Source organism: Lycium barbarum, chromosome 11 (genome assembly GCF_019175385.1).
Source record: "Lycium barbarum isolate Lr01 chromosome 11, ASM1917538v2, whole genome shotgun sequence".
Taxonomy (NCBI): domain Eukaryota; kingdom Viridiplantae; phylum Streptophyta; class Magnoliopsida; order Solanales; family Solanaceae; genus Lycium; species Lycium barbarum.
The window spans coordinates 75,465,569-75,490,003 of NC_083347.1; the positions used below are offsets into that span (position 1 = coordinate 75,465,569).

General features: G+C 42.0%; 1 protein-coding gene across 4 annotated transcripts in view; it reads left to right on the top strand.

Annotated features, from left to right (window-relative positions):
* Positions 1 to 24,435, top strand: part of LOC132616546 (plasma membrane ATPase 1-like) — a 63,306-nt gene that overhangs the window by 33,605 nt on the left and 5,266 nt on the right. The gene's annotated exons all lie outside the window — the stretch shown is intronic.

Here is a 24,435-nt window from a genome sequence, read left to right on the forward strand (position 1 = left end):
GTGTGCTTGTCCAAAGTCCTCTGGGTCAATAGGTTGTTTGTAATCAAATCTATCGAGGTTGTCCCTTTGTGATTCAAAATCTAGTCTTCCCTGCTGATTTGATTGAAATGCCTTTCCAAGACTATGATGTCATCGTCGGTATGGATTGGCTTCATAGATACCATGTGGTAGTTGATTGTAGGTCAAAGCATGTGACCTTTAGAGCTCCTTCATTTTCACACATCATTGTTCAAAGTGAAAGATCATTGACGTCTAACATTATCTCCGCGGTTGTGGCAAGAAAGATGATTAGTCAGGGCTGTGAAGCTTATCTTGCTCATATATTTGATACACACCTGGAAAGTCCAAGCCTTAAGGATATACCTGTTGTATGTGAATTTCCTGATGTTTTCCCTGAAAATCTTCTGGGGTTACCCCCGGAAAGGGAAGTTGAATTTCCTATAGTGGTTATTCCTAGAACTACTCCTATTTCTATAACTCCTTACCGAATGGCTCCAACAGAATTGAAGGAGTTGAAAATTCAACTGCAAGAACTTCTTGAGAAAGGTTTTATTCTCCCAAGTGTTTCTCCCTGGGGAGCTCCTGTTTTATTTGTGAAAAAGAAAGATGGCACTATTAGGCTTTGTATTGATTACCGGCAATTGAACAAGGTAACAATTAAGAATAGATATCCACTGCCTAGGATTGATGATTTATTTGACCAGCTAAAGGGTGCTAGGTTGTTCTCAAAAATTGAATTGAGGTCTGGGTATTACCAACTGCGGGTAAGTGAACAAGATGTTCCTAAAACTGCCTTTAAGACTCGCTATGGTCATTATGAATTTTTAGTGATGCCCTTCAGGTTGACAAATGCTTCTGCAGCATTTATGGATCTGATGAATCGCGTGTTCAAGCCTTATCTTGACCAATTTGTGGTGGTCTTCATAGATGATATTTTAATATATTCCAAGAATAATGAAGATCATGAAAAGCATCTCCAGATTGTTTTGCAAATTTTGAAAGAGAAAAAGCTCTATGCTAAGCTTTCCAAATGTGAATTTTTGCTTGGTGAAGTGGCTTTTCTGGGACATGTTGTGTCAGCTGAAGGTGTGAAGGTAGATCCTAGTAAGATTCAAGCTATTGTTGAATGGAAACCGCCTAAAAGTCCAATTGAAGTAAGAAGTTTCTTGGGCTTAGCGGGATACCATAGAAAGTTTGTCAAAGGCTTCTCCATTATAGCCTCTGCTTTGACTGAACTCTTGAGGAAGGATGTCAAGTTCGTATGGGATGACAAATGCCAAGAGATCTTTGAAAAGATCAAATCCTTATTGACACAAGCTCCTATACTTACTCTACCAACTGAAGGGAAAGAGTATGTGATATATAGTGATGCTTCTCATCATGGTTTGGGTTGTGTCCTGATGCAAGAAGGGAAAGTGGTTGCGTATGCCTCTCGAAAATTGAAACAACACGAGTTGAATTATCCTACTCATGACCTTGAGCTCGCTGCCATAGTGTTTGCTTTGAAAATTTGGAGGCATTACTTATATGGAGAAAAGTGTCACATATTTACTGATCACAAGAGTTTGAAGTACTTGGGTACACAGAAAGTGTTGAATTTGAGACAACGTAGATGGCTTGAACTAATTAAAGATTATGACTGTATCATTGACTATCATCCAGGTAAAGCCAATGTGGTTGCAGATGCTCTAAGTCGCAAATCCTTTGTCAGTTTATCTCTAAAACCTTTGCCGTTGTTTCTTGAATTAAGAGCCATGAATGCTTGTCTTGCATTTAATTCTGATGGCTATATTGTTGCTAGTTTGCAAGTCAAGCTAGTTCTACTTGGACAGGTGAAAGAACCACATAAGTTAGATGAGAAGCTTGTGAAATTGATCAAAAAAGTTCAAACTGGAGGAAAGCTTGATTTTAAATTAAGGGAGGATAGTGTTCTATTTTATCGAAATAGGTTATGTGTTCCTAAAGATGACAACTAGAGGAAAGAAATTTTGAATGAAGCACATACTTCACCATATGCAATACATCCTGGAGGTACTAAAATGTACCAAACCATCAAAGAACACTACTGGTGGAATGGTATGAAGAAGGATATTGCAGAATTTATTTCTAAATGCTTAGTTTGTCAACAAATAAAAGCTGAGCATCAAGTCCCAACTAGTTTGTTACAATCCTTATCGATACCTGAGTGGAAATGGGAAAGAATAACTATGGACTTTGTTTCTAGGCTTCCACGCACTCAAAGAAATCATGATGCAATTTGGGTTATAGTTGATAGGCTAACCAAGAGTGCTCATTTCTTGGCCATCAGAGTGGACTACCCACTTGAACGTTTCAAGGAATTGTACGTTAATGAGATTGTGAGGCTACATGGAGTTCCTGTTTCTATTGTATCTGACCGAGACCCAAGGTTTACATCCAGATTCTGGACTAGCTTGCAAGAAAGTTTGGGCACTAGGTTGAACTTTAGTACTTCTTTCCATCTTCGGACAGACGACCAGTCCGAGAGGGTAATTCAAATCTTGGAAGATATGCTTCAAGCTTCCATTATTGAATTTAAGGGTTGTTGGGATAGACACCTAGCCTTGATAGAATTTGCTTAAAATAATAGCTACCAATCAAGTATTGGCATGCCTCCCTATGAAGCATTATGTAGGAGAAAATGTAGAACTCCTCTTTGTTGGAGTGAAGTTGGTGAAAGAAAATTTGGTTGGTCCTGAGATTGTGCAACAAATTGAAGATAAGGTAAAAATCATCAAGGATCGTCTAAAAATTGCCTCGGATAGACAAAAGTCTTATGCTGATCATAAGAGGCGTGAAATTGAACATCAAGTGGGAGATAAGGTATTTTTAAAGGTTTCTCCACGGAAGAAGATTATGAGATTTGGCCAAAAAGGAAGACTTAATCCTCGATTTATTGGACCATCTGAAGTACTTGAGAGAGTTGGTCCAGTTGCATATTGTTATATTCCGCATTTTGTACGTTCGGATGATTCAAGGTAATCGCGGGAAGTTAGAAGCAAGGCCATATTTTTATTTTGTTTAGCACACAAGTTGCTTATGAAAATTTTTGAAGTGGAAATATTAAGAAAGGTTAAGGGTAAAAAGGGAAATTCGCAATATGACTCATGGAAATATGGAGGAATACTACGGGCAAATTTGGAATTTGGAAAAAATTAAATTTTCATGAAGTGCAAAACAAAAAAAAAATGGGCTTGGAAATTAAAGGGGGCCATTTGGGCCGTCCATAATAGATGGGCCAAAGCCCATATGGGGACAAAATTAATAAGTCCAAAAGATGACTTATTAGTCATCTTATTCATTTCATTCCTAGAAATTTCAAGAAGCTTAAAGAACAAAAGAGAAGGAGAAAAGAGCCAAAGGCCATTCGGCCATGTCCAACTCCAACAAGAACCTTGGAATTTTTTTATCAAAAATTATTTTCTTCTAGCTAAACAATCCATTGAAGGGTCCTTAGCAAAGTGAAGTGGTTATTGGAGCAAGAAAAACATATATTCATACAAGTTGCAAATTCTAGCCAAGTGAAGAATCAAGGAAAAAGGTAAGGTTTAATCCTTTTCTTATATGTTATGGATGATTATGTATGTTGTAGTATGTGAAAGTGGATGAAATTCATGGAAATATGGACACTTGTTGTGGCCGTGCATGTATGTGTGTGTGTAGGAATAATGATTTAATTATTTTATCTAGTGTTTGGTTGTTGTTGTTGTGGATGCTATGTTGATAATGAAAGTTGGATGATTCTAGTGAGGTTGTGATGGTTGGAGAGTTGTTTTAGAAATTAGTGTGATTTGAAAATAGTCTTCTTGTATTTATGGAAGATAATGTTGTTAGTGTGTAAATTGTTGGGTTGTTGTGATTGAATTTGAAAGAAGGAATTAGATTGTTATTGTTCTTATTGGAGTTGGAAGGTCTCGGGGAAAATAGTATGTTGATTGGGTTGTTTGGAATGTTATGTGAATTGTTGAAGTATTTTTGAATCATGTTAGAAAGATTTCGGATTAATACTTGAATGTGGGATCATTGGTGTTAGTTGGATATTGAATTGAATATAAATGAATTGCCGATGAATTGTGTAACGAAGGTTGCTAATGTTAGAATATATTTTGGATTGATTGTTGAAGTTGTTAGTATGATTGTTGGTATTGTTGTTGATAGTTTGGCCGAGTTAAATTCTCGGATTGTTGTTGATAAGAATTGGCCAAGTTAGATTCTCGGGGATGGTGTATTTACAGGGGAAATGCTGCCGAAATTTCGGTAGACAAAGTGTTAGTTTAGAATGAGATTCTTGGATATCTATAGCTAATGTTTGTATTCATTAACATTGTTATAGATTTTGGGAAGGCCAAGAGTTAAGTTGGATTGACTAAGGAAGCGGACAAGGTATGTTAAGGCTCGTCCCTTTCTTTCAAGGCATGATTCCGATGTTATGATTTCATATTTGTTTCCATATCTTCCTTACTCTCAAAAGTTAGACGTTTATGATCCTAAGGCATGAGTCTCTTCCTGATAACCCGTAGATGTTTTTCAAGAATGTCCGTATTTTTCCAAAACAAAGGTTTATGGTATTGTAAGCTTTTATGACAATAACGATGGATATGTTTTACAACGACATTGATGATGTCGAGGATAAGAATATTTCTATGATGGCTATGATAAGAATGGTTTCATGTTTGAAAGGTACTTGATGTGATCATTGCTTGATTTTCCAAAAATGGCTTCTGAAAAATTCGTAGAAAGTTCTGTACTTCAAACGTCCATAACTTTTTCATACTAACTCGGATTAACTCAAAACATGGTTATGATCTTATTCTATGTCCTCTTAACGCTGTTATTCGTTGCTAGTCTCATCTTATGGTAATCGCTCCTTCAAGGTGAGACAAAGTCATGATGATTGTTCCATAATATATTCGGAGGTTACCGACCTTACGTCACTCCGATAGATACACGACTTTCTTTGGGCTCTCATGCATGCTGCTTATATGATATATGTATATGACACATGGACATGACATATGTATATGTATATGGGGGATATGGGGAAAGGGACATATGTTGCGCTATAGACGCGTTGCCACCTGGTCAGCTGGCGTAACTCATCCCGGACGCGGGACATATGTGGGGGAGCCGACGTTATTCGGCGCTATGACATGATGATATGTTCTATTTTCTATATATGAACAAGAAATGTTTTGTTTTTCAAAGGAAAGATAAGCATGCATGGCATCCGTCCTAAAAGGCACTCTCATATGTACAGGTTACTCTCTTATCTCACTATATGCTCTATGACCCTATGATATTGTTATTCATACTTTATGTCCCCTTACTATGCTGCTTTTCATGCCTTACATACTCGGTACATTACTCGTACTGACGTCCCTTCTTGCGGACGCTGCGTTTCATGCCATGCAGGTAAGCAGGTAGACGGGTTCGATTCCTAGGAGCTCCACCAGCGGTACATTGAGAGCGCTCCAGTTGTTCCAGCGCTTCAGTTTATTGGTACTACTTTTGTGTACATACTCGGGCACAGCAGAACCCGACCCTCCTTGTGATTATATGTATCTTGTTTAGAGGCTCGTAGACAGATATGTACATTCAGATGTTTCGCAACCTTGTTTGTCCTTGTCGCTGTATAATATATTAGTAAAGTTTATTACCACTTGTTTACGAGTATGCTATTAATGATGGTGTCGAGTAAAGAAATGACGATATTGTTCATACGGCCCACTCAGTAGTAAGAATAAGATGCGAAGTAAGAGGTGCTCGGTATAGTAATATCGGGTACCCGTCGCGGCCCCTAGTTGGGTCGTGACAAAAGTGGTATCAGAGCAGTTCGTCCTAGATATTGTCTATGAGCCGTGTCCAGTAGGGTCCTGTTTATGGGTGTGTAGAGCGCCACACTTATAAACAGGGGGCTGCAGGGCATTTAGGAAATCTGACCTTCTTTGTACTCTAGATCGTGCGATAGAGCTATGTTACCAAGCTTCCATGTTCTTTTCTTAATCCTGTGTTATGGTTTCAGTAATGCCGGTGAAGAGGAAAGCTACGGCGGCCCAGAAGGGCAAGACGGTGGCTGGAAAAAGAGTTGAACGGGAGCCACCGGCGGAAGTAGAAGAAGGCGAGTCTCATAACGAAGCTCCTCCTCAGACTTCTCCTGCTTCCCCCGTGTCAGCAGGGCAGGAAGGAGTTCCAGCTCCAGCCCCAGTACCTCCAGTTCCACCGCCAGCAGCTTCGGGCCAGCAGATTACAGAGGCTATTCAGTTTTTGACCCAGCTAGTTGCCGCACAAGCTTAGCGGCAAGATGAGGGCCAGGGAGACAGGGCGGTGAGTGCAAGAGCCCGTGATTTTATCACCCTGAAGCCTCCAGAGTTTTATGGATCGAAACCAGAGGAAGACCTGCAAGGTTTCATAGACGAGATGCTGAGGACACTGAGGATAATACATGCTTCGGATACAGAGTCAGTAGAGTTGTCTTCATATAGATTGCGGGATGTAGCGGTTCAGTGGTATAACAATTGGATATCTTCCAGGGGAGCGAACGCACCTCCCCCAGTTTGGAAAGAGTTCACCGAAGCATTCCGGCGACATTACTTACCACCGGAGGCTCGACGGGCTCGAGCCGATGTGTTTTTGAATATCAAACAGGGAAATATGAGCACCCGGGAATACAGTCTTCGTTTCAACTCTTTAGCCAGGTATGCCCCAACCATGGTGGCTGATATGGGAGATCGTGTACATCGGTTTGTGAGTGGGTTGGGGCCACATTTAGTTAAGGATTGCTTGACGGCTTCACTCCACGATGGGATGACTATTGCTCGTATCCAGGCCCACGTCCAAAACCTGGAGGAACAACATCAGCTACAGAGAGGTGAGCGTCATTCTGATAGGGGTTCCAGAAAAAGGGCCAAATCTTTCGAAACTAGAAGTGAGTATAGAGGGGGACAAGCACAACAATATTCCGGGTATTCGGGCCAATCAGCGGCCAGCGCACCTCCTCGATTTGCAAATAGGAGATTTGATCGTCCTACCTATTCAGGACCAGATCAGAGTGCCAAAGCTTCAGGGTCCCAGTATAGAGCTGATTCCAGCAGGACGGGGCTACCTCCACCACGATGTGCTCGGTGTGGCAGGCCACACTCTGGACAGTGTTATCTAGATACAGGTTCTTGTTTTGTCTGTGGTCGAACTGACCATTTGATGCGTGATTGCCCGCTGAGGAATGATAATAATATCATTAATACTATTATCGTCATCTATATCATTAATACTATTATCGTCATTCATCACATCTATCTTTATAGACTTACTCATCATATGAGGAATTTGGTACAATCGTAGCGTATCAAGCATCGTGAGCTTACTAGCACGGAAGATCAAATCATTAGAAGAAATCATGGTCTTCTAGAAGATTTAGACGTTTGGCCAAAGAACCATGCCTTATGAAAGAAGGGTTAGCCTTACATACCTTTCCGTTCGACTATTTATCACTTGTACGTTCTCCTCCCGCGCTCGCGTTTCTACCTTCATTAAAGTCATACTATCATTAGAAATAGGTGGCTAGCATACATGACTAAAGCTAGGGAAAATCGGATAGCATATCCTTTATTTATATGACATTTCCCCCATATCATATCTCAACTCCCAAACGTCATTAATGCATTCGCAATATCGTAACAATAGCCTTCAATCATCTACATTATCCATACTTCTCAATTCACTTCCAATCATCCCTATTCAAGGTCATATCACACAATTTCGTTCATTCATATGCAAGGTCTATTCCATGCTCTCAATGTCATTTATAACATGATTATAATCATAATGTATCAAGAATCATAACTCACTCCAAACATTTACTCAAAAGTGACTATTCCCACATTCATGACCCATTTCCTGTTTCCTCATATAATCCAAGTATTTCAACTTTCAAATACCTTAAACAACAAGGAAATGTCATAAAACTTACCTTAAATGGTGTAGGAATGAACCTTGGGTGCAAACACTTCACTTGAGAAAAGCCTTAGTTTCACCTTTACTTGGATTTCTTGCTTTGGATGAACTTTAATGGGTTCCTTACACTAGATTCACTTAACTTGATGTGGTTGATCATTAATATCTCTTGAAAATTTGAGGAATAAATGTAGAGAGATGTTTTTTAGAGAGAAGGGGTGTGGAAATGAAATGAATTAATGAGCTTGAGTCCCCTTTTTAATGACTTAAAATCTGATTGCAATGAATAGTAGTCGAAAGTGCAACAGTGGTCGTAAACTTAGTTTACGGTCCGTATTCTAGTTTACGGGCCGTATTTCGTGGACGTATTTAATCATAACAGAACCAGAAAATCAGGCTGAGGACATGGTGGTTTACGAACTCACTTTATGGTCCGTATTCCAGTTTACGGTCCGTATTTCAAGTCGTCTTTAACCATTCGAGCATTGGACAGAAAGTTGAAGTTTTGGAAGTTGAAATACGACATGGCAGTTTACGGGCCGTATACCACTTTACGGTCCGTATTTCATCGACGAGGCCAAAGTGCAAACCTGCAACTTTTCACATTTTCAGGACCCATAAGTAGTCGTTGGGCTCATAACCTACCTCTTATTCCCATTGCCTTTGAAATCTTACTTAGGGTCGTCAAACGTCATTTCCTTCTTATTAAAATATCGCATACTCGTATTCTTCGTTAGTCTATTCACTGTACGTTCACGGGGAAATTTTCGAGGTGTAACAAGAAGGCAAAAAAAAAAAAAAAAAAAAAGAAAGAAAAAGAAAATGTACCTGGCAGCAAAGTTGGATGAAATAATTGTTCCCTGAAATTTCCTCTTGGTGCATCGCCTGGGGTGACGCCCAGGGCGGTGCACCAAGCCATTTTTTCACTGTGTTTCCCGATCCGAGTTGAATTTGGTTTTTAAAAGCCCAGGCCTTTTGGTACCCTATAAAGACATATTCTACCGGGTTGTTACATAACTTTGGATAACTTGAAACCCTTAGTTCAGAACTTTGACCTAGAGATAGCTTCGAGCCGCCGTGGAGGCCGTAGTTACAGTGTTTTTGTTATGTCCCGTGTTTTCGTATAATTGGAAATCGAGAAATAATTGCGATTTGTGTGTTAAAAAGGAAATGATTTAATTTTTGTGAATATGACTATGTTGGTTGTGAAATCTTTAAATGCTAAGACCTCGGGGAAGGCCGAGGATAAATTTGGAACTTCGTAAATTAGTTTCGGGAATTACAAAACGGGGCATTTCAAGAATTGGGCCAAAGAAATTACAACTCAAATGAAGCCCAAAAAGAACAAAGGGGGCCGGCCATGTCTTTAGGCCCAAGCCATTTTAAAAGGGTCATGTGCTATGCACATGACCCCTAAAAGGATATATACTAGTGAACACTTAGAAATATCCAAGAAACAAATCATAAATCAAGAACTCACCAAAACAAAGGGGTTCGGCCGAAGTGAAAAGGGAAAAGAAGAGAAAAATTCCAAGCTTGTGTGGTGATTCAAAAATCTTGGTTGCTACATATTTGTGAAGTACTCAAGACGCTCTCCGACGTGGTATAAATAGTTTGGCACGAGGACGACGTTTTCGACAAGTCGGGTTTTCAAGGAAAGGTAAGAATTTTGCCCCTTTTATGTTATAGAATTGATGTGAATGTGTTAAGCATTGGAAGTAGATGGAGATCCCGTAATTTTAACGTAAATAGAAAGTCGTGGGTGTGTGTGTGTAGTGTGTTTGGCCGTGAGTTATGGAAGGAAAGAAATGGTTTGAATTGATCTTGTTTAAGTTGGCATAATGTGTTGTTGTGACCCTTAGATCGTAATTGATTGATTGTTGAATTAAATTGGCGGTGGAAAACGAATTCGGATATTATCGGAAAGTGTATATCCTTGGTATTCTTATGTATATCAATGTATATTTTGGGGTGCTATAGACTTTAGATATGAATCTATATCGATGTTGACGAATTCGGATTGAAACGACGTTAGTTAGAATGTTCGTCGTGAATTTTAATGTTTTTGAAGAATTATGGAACTAATGGATTTTGGTGCAATTTTCGTGTATGGTTTGAATTGTAATGAGAATGTGGTTGTATAAGTTTGAATGTGGGAATGAATACAAATAGGTAGATATAGAATTGGAATTTTGAAAGTTTGAATGGAAAGTTGCCAACTTAAGAAATCATGTAGGACTTTGAAGCTAGAGTGAATTGATTGTTGTTTACATTGTTTGGTTGATGTGTGGGCTGTTGTGGTTGGTTAATTTGAGCCTAGCTACGCCTCGGGGATGTTAGATTTATAGGGGAAATGCTGCCGAAATTTCGGTAGGCAAATATGGAGTTAAAGGCATTTTTGAGCCTAAGAATCTCAATTGGTAACTTTGACCATTTGCAGATTTTTGACGAAACGGGACGGACTTTTGGAGGAGCTTACGACATCTGAGAGGTATGTAAAGTTTCCCAATTCTTTATTTGGCATATCTTAGTGTGTTAGTTGAATATGAGACCTTCCGGAGCATTTCTGCTCCTCGAAACCCGATCCACAGAAAGGTTACTATTCATTCAATTCGATTGAAGCCTAAAGGCTCCCTTTTGGCTAGAATGCCACTATTCGTCCGAGACCTATCGAAATGTGGTCGGGTAACCTAGAAATGATTATGTATGACCTTTGGCATATTACTGCTCGAAAAAGAATATGCTCGCCACCTCACTTCGACTCGAGGTGGGTCCGCTACCCCAAAATGCCCGATTTGCCCTTCGGGCCATCTTTGAGAATAGAGTTGAACGTACCACTTCTGATCTTTGGAACATCCTTCCACGGGGTATGTTTGGACTATTCGATGCACTAATCCAGGTTTTGAACTATATGGACCATTTTGGAATCGTTTTGCAAAATGAAACCTTATGTCGACTAAGTATTCGACTATTTTGTAATAGGATATGATTTATGAGTTTACTTTATTTTGAATCACTATTTTGAAATACGATTTGCATTTGTTTGCTCACGACTCCGCTCGTGCCTTATTATGACTTCGTTCACCGGTTCCCGGGCCGGTTTTGATTCGTGCGCTGTATGATAAATTTGGCCGTATGCTGTGTTACGATTCCCGAGGCTTCGCCATAGGGCCCGGTTCCGTATGGAGTTATGCTGTGATATGGCTCGGGACGCGATACGCTCACTGATGATTGTGATTATGTTCGGAGATGTACGGAGATTTGAAACCTTCTGGTGTTATGCTGTGTGTGGCGCCAGCGTCGGAGTGGCGACCACGTTCTTAAGCGTTTGCATGATTTTAATTGCATAAAACATATGTATATGATTTTGATACAGATTTTGACATACCAGTTAGTACCCCACTTTGACATTTGATTTGCTTTCGGTTTTGATCTATACTTCTGTACTCCGTGCTTTACATACTCAGTACATATTTCGTACTGACCCCCTTTCTTCGGGGGCTGCGTTTTATGCCCGCAGGTGCAGATATCGGTGATCCTCCGCAGTAGGCTTCACTTCTTGCTATTCCGGAGTACTCTTATCCGATCCGGAGTCCACTTTTGGTACAGACTCTTTTGCTTTGTATATATTTGGTATATCTGACTATTTGGGTACGGCGGGGCCCTGTCTCGCCATATGTTTTTGTTTTGAGTTCGTAGAGGCCTGTAGTCATATATGTGGGGCGAGGGTCCTATGTGTTTATTGGCTGATTTTGCTTTCGGGTCTTAAAGCGGTCTGTTTGATATGATGGCCCCAAATGGCCCTTTTGTATATAATTGTATTTTGACCGGCGATGTCTATTCCGCCGCTTTGTTTGAGTTTGATTTGATATGACCGCTTAAGACATATTTTCGATATAAATTATGTTTGATATAACTTCTTGAAAATTCTGAAATAAGTTTGGATTCGGAAATGAATATGCGATTTGGTCTGGGTACCCAGGTAGGGTGCCAGTCGCGGCCCACGGGGCTGGGTCGTGACAAAAGTGGTATCAAAGCGGTTTGTCCTCGGAATGTCTACAGGCCATGTCTCGTAGAGTCTTGTTTATCGATGTGTTGTGCATCACGTCTATAAGCAGGAAGCTACAGGGCATTTAGGATGTTACTTTCTTTGTAATCTTAGATCGTGCGATAGAGCTGAGCTATTAGGATGATTTTGATCTGACTCGCCTTCGTGTTTGCAGTGATACCTCCGAAGAAGGCAACGGCGGCCCAGAAGGGCAAGGCGAGAATTGGAGAGACTAGCCAGGCACAGCGAGCTACCCGGGCTCGTGTCTATGATTTGCCCGAGGATGTGCCTCATTCTGAGGGGTCTGCTACACCCCCACTAGTACAGCCTGGAGCAGGACCTTCAGCAGCTCCAGAGGTCCGTGTACCCGCACCTGAGACTCCAGCTCCTCAGCCAGGGGCGGAGGATAGGACCCTGAGGGAGGCTGTACAGCTGTTGACTACACTGGTAGCAGGACAGGCTCGTAGGCGCGGGCGGAGGGACGACGATGATGATGACAGGCGGGACAGCTTGAGAGTTCGGGAGTTTTTGCTATGTGGCCCTCCAGAGTTCTTCGGGTCTAAGCCCGACGAGGACCCCCACGACTTTATTCGGGGGATGCGACGCTCACTGGACTTGGTCAGGGCTTCAGAGACCGAGTCGGTTGAGCTGGCTTCGCACCGGCTTCGAGATGTGGCTACCCACTGGTACGAGACTTGGGAGTTGTCTAGGGGAGAGGGTGCCCCTCCAGCCACTTGGGATCAGTTTGTGACAGCATTCACCCGCCACTTTTTTCCCCCAGAGTTACGGCGGGCACGGGCTGATCGATTCTTACGTCTGCAGCAGAGGGGTCGGAGTGTTCGCGAGTATAACCTTGAGTTTGATTCTCTGGCCCGATATGCACCGGCCGTGGTAGCAGATATTTCCGATCGGATGCACAGATATGTTATGGGATTGGACCGGTATTTGGTTGATAGTTGTATGGCAGTGTCATTGCAGGCAGACATGGACATTTCCCGGCTTCAGGCCTATGCGATGGGTATGGAGGACCGTCGCAGATCTGATCCTGCTGGCAGAGATCGAGACAGGAGGCCGCCCAAGAGGGCTAGATCTGTGGGTTATTCAGGGGATTCTCGAGGCGGACAGCCTCAGCAGCAGCAGCAGTCTGACAGATATTTTCCTCCTTCCGGCCGGGGCACTCAGTCAGGTAGCCGGAGATTCGATAGTACAGGACCGTCTGGGGCCGGTCAGAGCTCCAGAGTGGCAGGTTCACAGGTACCCAGGGGTCCCAGCCAGGCCAGACCACCCAGGCCCCGTTGTCCTCATTGCGGGAAGTCTCATCCCGGGGAGTGTTACCGAGCGACTGGAGCTTGCTTTTCGTGTGGTGGTCAGGGCCACTTTATGAGAGACTGCCCTTTGGCCAGCGGTTCTGGTAGTGCTGCTCAGCAGACAGGGTCAGCCGCCGGTTCTTCTTCTGCTCCATCAGTTGCACGCCCTGGAGGGCGAGGTATTTCAGCACCGGCAGGACGCGGTCGAGGCCGCGGTGGCACTTCAGGTTCTAGCGGTCCCTCGAACCGCATATATGCTTTGGCCAGCCGCCAGGATCAGGAGGCTTCGCCAAACGTCGTCACAGGTACATTGCTGGTTTTCTCCAGATCTGTATATGCATTGATTGACCCTGACTCTACTTTATCATATATTTCCCCGCTCGTTGCTAGTAAGATTGGGATAGTGTCTGAGCCTATAGAGCCATTTGAGGTAGCTACGCCAGTTGGGGATTTTATCGTAGCGAGACAGATTTATAAGGATTGTTCTGTGACCATTTATGATCGTAGCACTAAGGCTGATTTGATAGAGTTAGACATGCTTGAGTTTGACGTCATTATGGGCATGGACTGGTTGTCTTCCTGTTATGCTAATGTCGACTGCCAGAAAAAGGTAGTCCGTTTTCAGTTTCCAGGGGAACCAGTCATAGAGTGGTTCGGATCTACTGCATCGCCGAGGGGTAAGTTTATTTCATACCTCAAGGCTAAGAAGATGATTCAGAAGGGTTATATCTATCATTTGGTTCGTGTGCATGATACTGCCGCGGAGGTACCTACCCTTCAGTCTGTCCCGGTCGTCAGTGAGTTTCCAGATGTTTTTCCTGATGAGCTTCCTGGCCTTCCGCCTGAGCGGGAGATTGATTTTTCTATAGAGTTGATGCCGGATACGCAGCCTATATCTATTCCTCCGTACAGGATGGCACCGGCTGAGTTGAAGGAGTTGAAGGAGCAGCTGAAAGATTTGCTGGATAAGGGTTTTATCAGGCCCAGCACATCACCCTGGGGAGCACCGGTATTGTTTGTCAGGAAGAAAGATGGGTCATTGCGGATGTGTATCGACTACCGGCAGCTGAATAAGGTGACTATTAAGAACAAATATCCCCTCCCCCGGATTGATGATTTGTTTGACCAGCTGCAGGGTGCTAGACATTTTTCAAAGATAGATCTGCGTTCTGGTTACCATCAGGTGCGAGTACGGGAGTCAGATATCCCGAAGACTGCTTTCAGGACTCGGTACGGGCATTATGAGTTCAGAGTTATGTCTTTCGGGCTGACTAACGCTCCAGCAGTATTTATGGATCTGATGAACCGGGTATTTCGGCCTTTCCTGGATATGTTTGTTATTGTGTTTATTGACGATATTCTGATTTACTCGCGATCAGTCGAGGAGCATTCAGATCATTTGAGGACGGTACTTGGCATCCTCCGTCAGCAGAAGTTATATGCTAAATTCTCTAAGTGTGAGTTCTGGTTGACTTCTGTGGCATTCTTGGGCCATATTGTCGGCGCAGATGGTATTCGGGTTGACACGCAGAAGATTGAGGCTGTGCAGAATTGGCCCAGGCCTACTACACCGACAGAGGTGCGTAGTTTTCTTGGATTGGCTGGGTATTACCGCAGGTTCGTGGAGGATTTCTCTTCTATTTCAGCACCACTGACGAGGCTTACCCAGAAAGCAGCGAAATTCCAGTGGACAGATGCTTGCGAGCGCAGCTTTCAGATGCTGAAGGAGAGATTGATTACAGCACCAGTTTTGGCTCTTCCAGAGGGAGCTGACGGGTATGTTGTCTATTGTGACGCCTCTGGTATTGGGATAGGATGTGTATTGATGCAGCACGGTCGAGTCATAGCCTATGCTTCCCGGCAGCTCAGACCGCACGAGAAAAACTATCCCACTCATGATCTTGAGTTGGCCGCGGTGATTCATGCTCTGAAGATTTGGCGGCATTATTTATATGGGGTCCATGTTGATATCTATACGGACCATAAAAGTCTCCAGTATATTTTCAGACAGAAGGAACTAAATTTGCGGCAGCGGAGATGGCTTGAGTTACTAAAGGACTACGACGTTGATATTTTGTACCATCCGGGGAAAGCCAATGTGGTAGCTGATGCGCTTAGCCGCAAGTCCGTGGGCAGTCTGGCTGATGTTCCACCTGATAAGAGAGATTTGGTTCGTGATATTCATCAGCTGGCCAGCCTCGGAGTTCGTTTGGTGGATTCTGGAGATTCTGGGATTTCTGTTCGCCCGGTTGCTGAGTCATCTATTATTCAGGAGGTAAAGCAGCGCCAGTTTGAGGATCCTACTTTGATTCAGTACAGGGATGTGGCCCTTAATAAAGCAAAGACTCAGTTTGAGATCTCGCCTGACGGAGTATTATTATATGACGGCAGATTCTGTGTACCGGACGTTGCGGGCTTACGGCGGCAGATTATGGGCGAGGCCCATAATGCACGGTATTCTGTTCATCCTGGTTCCACTAAAATGTATCGGGACCTCAGGTGTTTGTATTGGTGGGACGGCATGAAGAAAGATATTGCTGAGTTTGTTAGTCAGTGCCCGAACTGCCAGCAAGTTAAGATCGAGCATCAGAAGCCCGGTGGATTATTGCAGGAGATGGAAATTCCAGCCTGGAAATGGGAGATGATTAATATGGATTTTGTTGTTGGATTACCGCGCACTCCACGCAGGTACGACTCTATCTGGGTTGTTGTTGACAGGCTGACGAAATCAGCCCATTTCCTTCCGGTTCGGACTACTTATTCGGCTGAGGACTATGCCAGATTGTATATCAGGGAGATAGTCAGACTTCACGGAGTCCCGATATCTATTATTACTGACCGAGGTACCCAGTTTACAGCAAATTTCTGGAGGTCATTTCAGGAGGGATTAGGGACTCAGGTGAGTCTCAGTACAGCTTTTCACCCTTAGTCCGACGGGCAGGCCGAGCGCACTATTCAGACGCTCGAAGATATGTTGCGGGCCTGCGTTATTGATTTCAGGGGCAGCTGGGATGATCATTTGCCGCTTATTGAGTTTGCCTATAATAACAGTTATCACTCCAGCATTCAGATGGCTCCGTACGAGGCCCTTTATGGCAGGAGATGCAGGTCTCCTATTGGCTGGTTTGACGTGGGCGAGACTAAGTTGATTGGGCCAGATGTAATCCAGGAGGCTGTAGATAAGGTAAAGCTTATTCGAGAACGATTATTGGCTGCTCAGAGTCGACAGAAAGCTTATGCAGATAGACGACGTCGACCGTTAGAGTTCCGGATTGGCGACTGGGTATTCCTGAAGGTGTCGCCCATGAAGGGTGTCATGAGATTCGGTAAAAAGGGTAAGTTGAGCCCCCGGTACATTGGACCGTATCAGATCGTGTGAAAGATAGGCGAGGTCGCCTATGAGCTAGACTTACCATCCGACTTGGAGGCCGTACACCCGGTGTTTCATGTGTCTATGTTGCGGAAATGCATTGGTGATCCTGCCAGGATATTCCCAGTTGACGACATTCAGGTGACGGAGCAGTTATCTTATGACGAGCAGCCTGTATCTATTCTGGATCGACAGGTGCGGAGACTACGCACTAAAGAAGTGCCCTCCGTCAAAGTCCTGTGGCGCAACAATAATCGGGAGGAGATGACTTGGGAGGCGGAGGACGAGATGAAGAAGAAATATCCCCACTTGTTTCCGACATCCACAGGTAATCTAATTTCTTTTTTCAGTTTGTTGTGTTATTTGATAAAATAAATTATGTATGTCATTATTAAAAAGGGACACTCCTGCCTTGATCATAAGACCTTATAAGATTAATCTAACATTCGGGGACGAATGTTCTTAAGGGGGGGAGAATGTTATGTCCCGTGTTTTCGTATAATTGGAAATCGAGAAATAATTGCGATTTGTGTGTTAAAAAGGAAATGATTTAATTTTTGTGAATATGACTATGTTGGTTGTGAAATCTTTAAATGCTAAGACCTCGGGGAAGGCCGAGGATAAATTTGGAACTTCGTAAATTAGTTTCGGGAATTACAAAACGGGGCATTTCAAGAATTGGGCCAAAGAAATTACAACTCAAATGAAGCCCAAAAAGAACAAAGGGGGCCGGCCATGTCTTTAGGCCCAAGCCATTTTAAAAGGGTCATGTGCTATGCACATGACCCCTAAAAGGATATATACTAGTGAACACTTAGAAATATCCAAGAAACAAATCATAAATCAAGAACTCACCAAAAAAAAGGGGTTCGGCCGAAGTGAAAAGGGAAAAGAAGAGAAAAATTCCAAGCTTGTGTGGTGATTCAAAAATCTTGGTTGCTACATATTTGTGAAGTACTCAAGACGCTCTCCGACGTGGTATAAATAGTTTGGCACGAGGACGACGTTTTCGACAAGTCGGGTTTTCAAGGAAAGGTAAGAATTTTGCCCCTTTTATGTTATAGAATTGATGTGAATGTGTTAAGCATTGGAAGTAGATGGAGATCCCGTAATTTTAACGTAAATAGAAAGTCGTGGGTGTGTGTGTGTAGTGTGTTTGGCCGTGAGTTATGGAAGGAAAGAAATGGTTTGAATTGATCTTGTTTAAGTTGGCATAATGTGTTGTTGTGACCCTTAGATCGTAATTGATTGATTGTTGAATTAAATTGGCGGTGGAAAACGAATTCGGATATTATCGGAAAGTGTATATCCTTGGTATTCTTATGTATATCAATGTATATTTTGGGGTGCTATAGACTTTAGATATGAATCTATATCGATGTTGACGAATTCGGATTGAAACGACGTTAGTTAGAATGTTCGTCGTGAATTTTAATGTTTTGAAGAATTATGGAACTAATGGATTTTGGTGCAATTTTCGTGTATGGTTTGAATTGTAATGAGAATGTGGTTGTATAAGTTTGAATGTGGGAATGAATACAAATAGGTAGATATAGAATTGGAATTTTGAAAGTTTGAATGGAAAGTTGCCAACTTAAGAAATCATGTAGGACTTTGAAGCTAGAGTGAATTGATTGTTGTTTACATTGTTTGGTTGATGTGTGGGCTGTTGTGGTTGGTTAATTTGAGCCTAGCTACGCCTCGGGGATGTTAGATTTATAGGGGAAATGCTGCCGAAATTTCGGTAGGCAAATATGGAGTTAAAGGCATTTTTGAGCCTAAGAATCTCAATTGGTAACTTTGACCATTTGCAGATTTTTGACGAAACGGGACGGACTTTTGGAGGAGCTTACGACATCTGAGAGGTATGTAAAGTTTCCCAATTCTTTATTTGGCATATCTTAGTGTGTTAGTTGAATATGAGACCTTCCGGAGCATTTCTGCTCCTCGAAACCCGATCCACAGAAAGGTTACTATTCATTCAATTCGATTGAAGCCTAAAGGCTCCCTTTTGGCTAGAATGCCACTATTCGTCCGAGACCTATCGAAATGTGGTCGGGTAACCTAGAAATGATTATGTATGACCTTTGGCATATTACTGCTCGAAAAAGAATATGCTCGCCACCTCACTTCGACTCGAGGTGGGTCCGCTACCCCAAAATGCCCGATTTGCCCTTCGGGCCATCTTTGAGAATAGAGTTGAACGTACCACTTCTGATCTTTGGAACATCCTTCCACGGGGTATGTTTGGACTATTCGATGCACTAATCCAGGTTTTGAACTATATGGACCATTTTGGAATCGTTTTGCAAAATGAAACCTTATGTCGACTAAGTATTCGACTATTTTGTAATAGGATATGATTTATGAGTTTACTTTATTTTGAATCACTATTTTGAAATACGATTTGCATTTGTTTGCTCACGACTCCGCTCGTGCCTTATTATGACTTCGTTCACCGGTTCCCGGGCCGGTTTTGATTCGTGCGCTGTATGATAAATTCGGCCGTATGCTGTGTTACGATTCCCGAGGCTTCGCCATAGGGCCCGGTTCCGTATGGAGTTATGCTGTGATATGGCTCGGGACGCGATACGCTCACTGATGATTGTGATTATGTTCGGAGATGTACGGAGATTTGAAACCTTCTGGTGTTATGCTGTGTGTGGCGCCAGCGTCGGAGTGGCGACCACGTTCTTAAGCGTTTGCATGATTTTAATTGCATAAAACATATGTATATGATTTTGATACAGATTTTGACATACCAGTTAGTACCCCACTTTGACATTTGATTTGCTTTCGGTTTTGATCTATACTTCTGTACTCCGTGCTTTACATACTCAGTACATATTTCGTACTGACCCCCTTTCTTCGGGGGCTGCGTTTTATGCCCGCAGGTGCAGATATCGGTGATCCTCCGCAGTAGGCTTCACTTCTTGCTATTCCGGAGTACTCTTATCCGATCCGGAGTCCACTTTTGGTACAGACTCTTTTGCTTTGTATATATTTGGTATATCTGACTATTTGGGTACGGCGGGGCCCTGTCTCGCCATATGTTTTTGTTTTGAGTTCGTAGAGGCCTGTAGTCATATATGTGGGGCGAGGGTCCTATGTGTTTATTGGCTGATTTTGCTTTCGGGTCTTAAAGCGGTCTGTTTGATATGATGGCCCCAAATGGCCCTTTTGTATATAATTGTATTTTGACCGGCGATGTCTATTCCGCCGCTTTGTTTGAGTTTGATTTGATATGACCGCTTAAGACATATTTTCGATATAAATTATGTTTGATATAACTTCTTGAAAATTCTGAAATAAGTTTGGATTCGGAAATGAATATGCGATTTGGTCTGGGTACCCAGGTAGGGTGCCAGTCGCGGCCCACGGGGATGGGTCGTGACAGTTTTACCTTCTCTTCTCTGTAATACTTATTTTGACATTTTTATTCGGATGATTTGTTTTTTTTTCTTCCATGTCTATGTGGACCTAAACTCTTTAGTTCTAGGGTTTTGACACAAACATGAAAGTTGACGTGTGATTATCATTTATACCTATTGATTTTCCATCTTTGGGTTGCTTATTTATTCTTGTTCTTAATTGTTTAATTACTTGATCACTAATTAGACACTATCTGTGGTGCGTGAGTTGGACCTGAGAGAGGGAATTCACGTACGTAATAAGAATAAATAGCGTTTGTTCGATATTATCATTTTGCTACTGAGGATAGAGATATACCCTTTAGCCCTACTTAGTTGAATACGAAAAAATAAATGCGTTCTTCTAACCTCTGACGACCATAGAGATATAGGCGCTATAGTAGCATCTACAGGCTTCTGAGTAGTTCGAGAGAATATCATAAAGTTAAAATCAACCCGTCAACTAGTAACCCATAGGTAGAACGATTTGAAGACTCAACTGGATTGTTAGTGGTCATAGCCCTAGATCTATCTCTTCTCTGATAAAAATCTGCTCTTTCTTGGTTGAAGTTCATTATTTGTTTTCTTTTATTTTTATTTAGTTCGTAAATACAAATTTGGATTTTATTTCTTGTTTAGATAATTAGCATTAGTTTAATTTAGTTGACGGTTAATCATAAGTCTCTGTGGGTATGATATCTGGACTTAACAATCCTATATTACTTGTACGACCGCGTATACTTGCGTGTGCATTTGGGAGCAACAAGTTTTTGGCACCGTTGCCGGGGACTTAGAAATTAATTGTTTATCTAGATTTGTCACGACCCATCCCCGTAGGCCGTGACTAGTGCCCGGACTGGACACTCCTACGCGCTCATTTACCAGATACAGCATACAGACGACTCGTACATAAATGAATATCAGACGGGGCTCCACACTGGTGCCTACAACCATATATACTGCATAGAAGCCGACAAGGCTATCATACTATACATAACGTACCGAAGCATACATACACGCGGCCGATAGGGCCGCCACAGCGGATGGGCCGCCCAAACACAATTTACACAACGCGTCCAAACAAAACTGTACATTACCCACGTCTATGTCTACAGACCTCTAACACGGAACAACATAATCAGATGGCGGGACAGGGCCCCGCCGTACCCTGAATAAACATAAACATACACATCGGAAGAGTATGTACCCAAAACGTCAGCTCCGGAACAAAGGGAGCACTCCGAACCGCAAAAGGGAAATCCTACGCCAGTGGGTCACCAAAACGTGAATCTGTACCTGCGGGCATGAAACGCAGCCCCCGAAGAAAGGGGTCAGTACGAAAGATGTACTGAGTATGCAAAGCATGAAGTACAGAAAACGAAGACATAACCGAAGTAAAATGTACAGAAGGTGAGCACAATAGCCAGAATACCAAAGTGTTGCATCTGACGTACAAATCATACATAAAAGGTTCCGGAAGGCAAATACGACAATCAAAATGCCAAAATACTTTGCTTTCTTTTGAAAAACATTTCCGTCTCATACACACAGAAAATCAAACACACAATTACCGCGGCCAAAAGTCCAGCGGTCACTATCACACATACCACGACCAAGTGTCCAGCGGTTAGCATCCCAAACTCGACATACCGCGGTCAGGGGTCCAGCGGTCAATGTCGCAGATACCGCGGTCAGGGGTCCAGCGGTCAACATCACATAGTGCGGCATACCGCGGTCAGGGGTCCAGCGGTCAATGTCGTACACACCGCGGTCAGGGGTCCAGCGGTCAATATCACATAGTGCGCACAATAATATAAATGCCAACTTTATTACTTTCCAAATATAAATCACACATGCCAGAATCATGCATCACACAAGAATCGTATATCAGGAAAAATATAGAAGGTGAGTAGCTTATCCAGAATATCAGAATACTTACTTTTATATCATACCAGAATAGCTCAAGTGAGACAAACGAAGGAAGTTTCGGAACTTGTGGGCCCACCCCGGGTCAAGTCGAGGTGGCGGATATAAATTACAAACATTGGACTCTATGGAGTCATCCATGAAGGTTTCAAAGCGAGTCTATCACGTCTGTACGGGTTATGGATGTTTGAACAGTTTTCCAACAAAACTTAAGGGCTATAATTCAATTGTGCTGAATGAATAGTACCAAAATTCAGACTCGCATTTCTATGAGCAGAATAACCCACGAGGCTCAAATCCGAATCTAGTACACCTAGGACATGCCAAGAGAAGAAAAGGGCAGCTTTACATACCTTAGTTGCGCCTTACGCTTGCTCAAATTCAATTCCCATTTCGCCCAAAACCTACAATTGGTCATAGTTACCAATTATGAGTTGCTAGTTTTTAGCAATTCAAACTTAAGTCTATATTTGTCTACCGAAATTTCGGCAGCACTTCCCCTATACATATAGCATCCCCGAGACTTAGCTCAGCCCAATATATCAACAACAACAACCCAACAATCCAACAACACCAACAATTACCACACAACACACTATAACATAAATAATCCTCTTTTCTATATAGTTCAACAACTTCCATTCCAACTTCACACTATCAAACTAATATCAACATTTTCCATATCCATTAACTAATTCAAGATCATTACAATACGCTTTGAAAGCATTTCATATCATTTCTACAAACTATTCACAAGATATACAAAATATACAAACTTTCCACCAAAACCATAATCCACCTAAACTTCCAATCTTCAACATAAACATCCACAACATATTCTTATCTTCCAATTTCATTTACAACCACAACAAATTGCATCTTACAACTTCATTCTCATAATTACATAAACTATAATAAAATCACATACTTTCCGACAACCACTTAACAACAATTTTCTCATGCCAACTAGAACCATTAACCTTCCATTTTCATCACAGGACTACAACAACACAATTAACATACTAAATAAAATAAATTCATCTTCTCTCCAACACTCACCACATTCGGCCACACACAAGCACACCCATAACACATCAATTTCACACTTTTATTCATTTCCACATGCTACAACATATATATATATAATTCTTCCAATATAAAAGAGTAAGATTCTTACCTTTTCTTCAAATTTCAACTCGCCGCAAACGTTGTCCTCTTGCTTAACTAATTATGCCACGTCGAAGAGCATCTTGAACTTGTTAGGAATTCAAGAGGAACAAGATTTTTGAACCAAGATTGGAAGCTAGATTTTGTTTTTCTTTCCTTTCTCTCTTTCTCTTGGCCGTAGGCCTTTCTTATTTTTTTCTCTCAATTGTTCTTGAAGCTTCTTACAAAATGATGACTTAGCCCCTCCTTTCTTATATTTATCACATAATGTTACAACTTGGGCTTGGGCCTCTTTATTTTGTTCCATGGCCAGCCACCTCTCCTAATTGGGCTTTTGTTTTTCATTTTTTTTGAGCCCAATTGGTTATGGATTTTTATTTGTAATTCACGGAACAAATTTCTAAAATTCCAATTTTGCCCTTAACCTTCCTCGATATTTCCGCGTCAATACTTTTCATGAACAACAAATGCATGTTAACTAAAGTCAAAATATCGCCTTATCTCATACAAGTCACAATTGTTTCGAAATTCTCGAATGTGCAAAATTACGGGATATAACAAGATTAGACTTTTCTTTTTGTCTATTCAAGTTTGTTTTTTTATTTTTTTTGTTTAATATTCTGGTATTCTTCTTGACATGGCATCTTGGAACGAAAATTTATCGAATGTTGGGTATTCTTGTTTTAATGATTTTTGTGCATTTTGTGGAGGACCCCACTTATGGGAAAATTGTTCTAAAATTTGGATCATACGAGATGTGTTGTGTGACCCTTCTAAATTCTATGATTGGAACTTTTGTAAATGGTGTGGTGGTTAGTGGAATGAGTGTCCAAACTGTTGTTCTAGTCTCTCAAGTGATTTTCATAAAGTGGATGTTGTAAGTGATACTTGGCTAATGGTTCGAGCTCACCGATTAGAGGTATGGGGGGATATCTTGATGAAATTACAAGTGACATGACATACTTCATGGAAGAAAGAACAAAGCTCAGACAAGAGATAGTCCAATTTGGCTCAGATATCCATGACCTGCAAGCTCAATTGAATAAAAAGGTTGAGGCGTCTAATGCCCAACTACATATTATCTTGGATAGTGGCCAACATGTGTAGCGGATAGAGGAATTCCAACCATTTGATCAGATCTTTGTTGATGATGCCAATGTTGAGGAAGTGTACAAAAGTGAGGATGTCAAAAATATTGCATCTCTAGAGTTGGGGTGTGTTGGTCCTCATTCTAAACAG